The sequence below is a fragment of the Acomys minous genome (assembly GCF_964271855.1).
Source record: "Acomys minous genome assembly, contig: scaffold_78, whole genome shotgun sequence".
NCBI lineage: Eukaryota > Metazoa > Chordata > Mammalia > Rodentia > Muridae > Acomys > Acomys minous.
In genome coordinates, this window is record NW_028182133.1 from 170,450 (window position 1) to 176,000 (window position 5,551).

Genomic DNA, 5,551 nt, shown 5'->3' on the forward strand with positions numbered 1-5,551 from the left:
TCTCAGAAAACTGGGAATGGTTCTACATCAAGATCCAGCTGTACCACTCCAGGGCATATACCCAAAAGATGTTCCACCGTACAGCTTGCTCAGCTACATTCATAACAGCTTTAGTCATAATATCTAGATGTCCTTCAAATGAAGAATAGATGAGAGATGTGTCATGGCTGCCTTCTAGTAAGTGTGTACCCGTGGTGGGTAAGCCCACACTCGGAGGCCCAACGAAGTAAAAGTGCAACTTGGTTGTGGAAGCAACAGCTTCTCCGCTCCCTCAGCCATGGCAGCTTCTGGGAGCGGTATGGTCCAGAAAACCAGGAAATTGACCACAACATGCAGGAGGCACAGAATATCAATGAAATCCTCAAATATGAAAAAAAAAAAAAAAAAGCAAGAAATCCTGGCAGTGAAACCCTGGACTATAAAGATCACCATTTCTTTAATACTGCAAAACCTCTGCATTGGCTCTACTGAAAATGGTGATGCTTGCCAGATCAGGAAGCAAGTTGGAAGGGATGGGTCTGACACTGGGGAAAGTGGATGGTGAGACCATGATCATTGTGGACAGTTTTGCTTTGTGCCCTGTAGAGGGCACTGAAACCTGAGTTAATGCTCAGGCTGCCGCATACATAGAAAATGCCAAACAGGTTGGCTGCCTTGAAAATGCAATTAGCTGATACCATAGCCACCCTGGTTATGGCTGCTGGCTCTCTGGGATTGACGTCAGAACCATTCGTAGCAGTGGTGACTGTCCTAACCAGACCAATATCTGCAGGAAAAGTGATTCTTGGCACCTTTAGGACATATCCAAAGGGCTACAAACCTCCAGATGAAGGACCTTCTGCATCCCAGACTATCCCACTTAATAAAGCAGAAGATTTTGGTATGCACTGCAAACAGCAGTATGTATTAGAAGTCTCATATTTCAAATCCTCTTTGGATCGTAAACTGCCTGAGCTTTTTGTGGAGTAAATGCTGGGTGGACTTTCTGAGTCCCTCTAGCTTGCTAACTCATGCTGTCCACATCACTCTACACCTACACATATGTAGCAGATGTGCAACATGGTCATCATGAGTCTCCTAAGAACAGGAGTAGGGGCTGTCTCTGAGTCTGTTGCCTGCATTGGATCCCTTTCCTGTACATGGGCTGCCTTATCTGGCCTCCGTGGGGGAGGATGTGTTTATTCCTGCTGTGACTTGAGGTGCTAGGGTGGGTTAGTACTCCTTGGGGGGCTTCCCCTTCCCTGAGAAAGAGAGAGGGAATGGGGTGCTATGGAAGTTTTGGGTTATATGTAAACATGTTTGTGTTTTAATCCCAGGTGTGGGATATGGGGGCTGCCTCAGGAGAGGGTGTGTGATGTTTGACCCGTGCTGGAGTGTGGTCTTTGCCAGTGGGAATAAATGTCAGACCCAAAGAGAGACTTGGGGCTTTGAGAAGGAAGAAGATTACTGGTGCTTTCCCGCGGTTGCTGTTGACGCAGTGTGATGAGAAGTTGGAGACATCCTGACATGAGGATTAGACTACTTGCCCCCAAGGAACCCGACAACCCTAAACAGCAGGAAGTAGCCAAAGAGACCTACATCCCTTCTCCCCACTAACCCTCTTTCTCTCCGACCTGCTGTTGGGATATTGGAAGGGATTAGGGAGGAGTGGGGAGAAAGAGATTTAAGGAAACCAAAATAATGGGGGGAAAGAAGTAAGTAGGGGGAGAGGGGCATAAGAGTGGACTGGGAGGAGAAGAGGAAGGACGCTGGGATCAGGCTGTAAGGCGAATAAATATTTTTTTTAAAAGAACACAGAGTATTGCTGTGATAGAAAAACAGAAAGAAAGAAAATTTTGGAGGCTGTAGAGATTGCTCAGTGGTTGAGATCACCTGTAGCTCTTCCAAAGGATGCTTGTTCAAATCCCAGCATGGCACACAACAGGCAGCTCACAACTTCCTGTAACTCTAGCTTCAGGGGATGCAATGCCCTCTTCTAGCCCCTGATGATACCACTGGACACAGACACATACAAATGAGTAAAATGAATAGTTTTTGAAAAGAAAAGAAAATTCTGGGCAAGACCTAGTAGCAATGTCTTGAAAGAGAATTTTTAATTAGCATTAAAGCAACCAGAACAGCAGAGCTCTCTAACTCATAAGTGCAGGTCGGCAGGTATGCTAGCCCAAGGTCCCAGACGATAAGTCACAAAGAAGGCGGGGCTAGGAGACAAAGGCCTATTGAGTGTTCCAGGGACCAGCTGGCCATAAAAGATAGGGAGGATACACAAGGACAAACTCCTGAGAGAAATAGGTACATGACATGGTCAAGTGAGTAATGAGCCAAGATCATCCGATCTTATGGTGTTTGCTTAATCCCCCCTTGAGGCCTGCACACAATGTTCCAGGTTTGAGTTTAACCAGATGTGTCGTTAGCTCAGATGAACATCTACCCTCGGGTTCCGAGAAAAACAGGAACCAAGGACTGTTCCCATGTGATTAAGTCTGACCTTACCCCAGATCTGCCTACGCAATTTGCTGATGTTCAAATGTCTAAAACAACCAATTGTGTGTGGCGGCGCCAAAACTTCCTGCCCACCCCCCACCCTTGCCCATATAAACCCCTAACCCCTGGGCTTCTGGGTCAACCCCTCTGTCTCCTGCATGAGATACGTGTCGACCCGGAGCTCCGCCAATAAACTGCCTCATGTGTTTACAGCAAGACGGTTGCTTGTGTGTCTTTGGGTGCGCGCCATCCCGAGGCTTGAGTGAGGGTCTCCCTTCGGGGGTCTTTCAGTCTCAGGTCTCATTCTATCCAAAAACTACCGGGAAACCCAAATCCATTTACACTTATTTCAGTTAGACAAACAAAGCAGCAACATAAGTGCTGAGAAACACAATTCCACAGATTGTTTATAGTAGTGAAACGTTGAATGCCTTTAACAGAAATGTATCCAAATCTTTTGTATACTTAAATGTTTTTAATAATCATGCTTTTATTCTCTCTCAACAACATGTATAAACAACGGATTTGCCCAAGTGTGGTGCCGCACACCTCTAATCCCAGAACGTAGGTAGTAGAGACAAGCAGATCTCTGTGAGTTCAAGGCCAGTTCTGGTCTACAGAGAAAGTCACAGGACATTCAGAGATACATTGTAAGACCCTATCTCAGAAACAGGAAATGGGAAGTAAGATCAAGGAGGAGGAAGAAGAGAGAGAAGGAAGGATGGAAGGAGGGAAACTTGAGGAAGAACTCAAGTAGATCATAACATAATCAGGATGCAATCTTAGTAAAGCAAAAACTATTTTAATCTGTCCTGGGGTTCCAAGGTCAGAGAATGTGACCCTAGAATTCATGGTCATAATCTTACTGCAGGTAAGGAGAGCCAAGGTTGAGAATACACATAGTGGAAAGCAAGGCTGAAAGACAGAATGGCCATGATACATCTCTAACCGTTCAGCTGCGGTTAGATATCTAGAACATATCTCTGCATCTTTCGTTTATTACAGGAGATAGATAGATAGATATCATATATATATATATATATATATGATATATATATATATACACACACACACACACACATATACTTCTTTGCCTAAGCAAAATTGAGTTATTTGTGATAACACTTAGAAAATAAGGGTATTGTGAATAATACAGTGCACAAACAGACTGGCAGAGTGCTGTTAGGAAGGTAAATGACGGCTTCAAAATGCTCCTGAACTAATTTCTGGAATTAGGGAATATGCTACGTTCCATGTAAAGTCCTGGAAGATGTGGTCATAGCAAGGTTCTAGGGTGGTTTTCCCAGGGTCTTCACATTGGTGTGATCTAATCACAGGGTCTATGTCAGAGAAAAGCACGAGTTTAAGTCAGAAGATATGAAAGCCAGATGTAGGGACTGGGTAGGAGAAGCAGAGGTAAAATAATGAGCTCTAAAATGTGAGAAAGGAGCTATAAAGCCAGAGGCAGCCTCTCACAGAACCCTCACACCTCTGTCATCTTTACAAGGACCCTGCATGACCAACTTCACTTTTGCCTTCTTAGTCAAGGTTTTATTGCTGTGAAGAGACACCACAGCAACTTGTATAAAAAGAAAACATTTCATTGAGGCTGACTTACAGTTTCAGAGGATTGGTCCACTATCACCGTGGCGGGAAGCACAGCAGCGCGCAGGCAGACATGGTGCTAGAGAGGAACTGAAACTTCTACATCTGGATTCGCAGGCAGCAGGAAGAGACTATAAGACAAAATAGGCCTGTCTTGAGTTTCTGAGACCTCAGAGACTACCCCCAGAGACACACTTCTTCCCAAAATGCCACACTTACTCCAACAAGACCACAGCTCTCAATAGTGCCAGTCCCTGTGAGCCTACAGGGCAAATTTCATACCAACTACCATATCCAATGATGCTGACTTCCAAGTTCTAATTGATAAAACTAAGAAAGAAACAATATTTTTTATTCACTTTGTATCCCAAGTGTAGCCCCCTCCCTCCTCTCCTCCAAGTCCTAGAGAAGGGGAGCCCCGCCACCACCAACCCACCCTGGCACATCAAGTCACATCAGAACTGAGCCCATCCTCTTCCACTGAGACTGGGCAAGGCAGTCCCACCAGAGAGAAGTGGAGAAAATATTTTTTAAACCACATGCAACTAGCAATTTGTTACAGCAACAACAGGACCACTAATATAGTTGTATATACTTCATGAAAAAAAATTTTGTCACCCAATATCCTCTACACAATTAAGAGAAATGAAATTATGTCCTTTGGGAGAACAGCGAGGCGGAGGAAGACACTCCAGGTTTCCTCACAACGCCTTAGGACCTCAGGATGACAGTCTGATACACGCTAACAGCTTTGCTGTTGCGTTGGTGGCAACAGCTCAAATATGGTTTCTCTACCTGCAACTAATGACACTGATGAGAAACACTGATTCTCCAAAAAAAAGCAACACATCTAACACAGAGTCTAAATGTCACAATTTTTCAAATGTAAGGCCCATAAGGGAAATGGGCCAGGAGGCAGGAGGATCACGAGTTCAAGGCCAGCCTGGGCTGAATAGTAAAATCCAGCATATTTTCTTAATGTAAATATATCTTACATGAACAAAATCCTACAGTATATAAATTAGAAACATATGATATCATCTGAAATAGAATCAAGTATGCGGCTCCAGATGTAAATGTTGTTTTTATTTCCTCGGATGATGGGATGAGATGAGAGCCTTGCCCAAACTTTACTAATGCGTGGCTTGGGCTGAGCCCAGAGCGTCTCTATCTATCTATCCCTAGGCCTAGGCCTGGAAGCTTCTAGCCTGCATACAACCTAACCTTCTGCAAGGTTGGACCTTCCAGCCTCCATCTGCTAACCTAGGGGTAGAATGTTTTCAGCCTCCAAGACTTATTGCTGAACAAACTCACCCTTTCCAGTTCTTTCTGAACTCTGGCTGGCTGGTTCAACTCAGACCTTCTGGCCTAAACTCTTCTCCAACGTGACTAACTCAAACTGGTTTCTGTTGGCTTCTCTGTATGGATTGCTCTACCTGGCCTCAAACTAACTCTGGCAATG

At 44.6% G+C, this 5,551-nt stretch overlaps 1 pseudogene across 1 annotated transcript; it reads left to right on the forward strand.

The window, feature by feature from the left end:
• The first annotated feature begins 247 nt into the window (after positions 1-247).
• LOC311591812 (COP9 signalosome complex subunit 5-like) lies at positions 248-1,072 on the forward strand (annotated as a pseudogene). The gene has a single exon. The product of its transcript is annotated as a COP9 signalosome complex subunit 5-like (transcript).
• Positions 1,073-5,551: the final 4,479 nt, after the last annotated feature.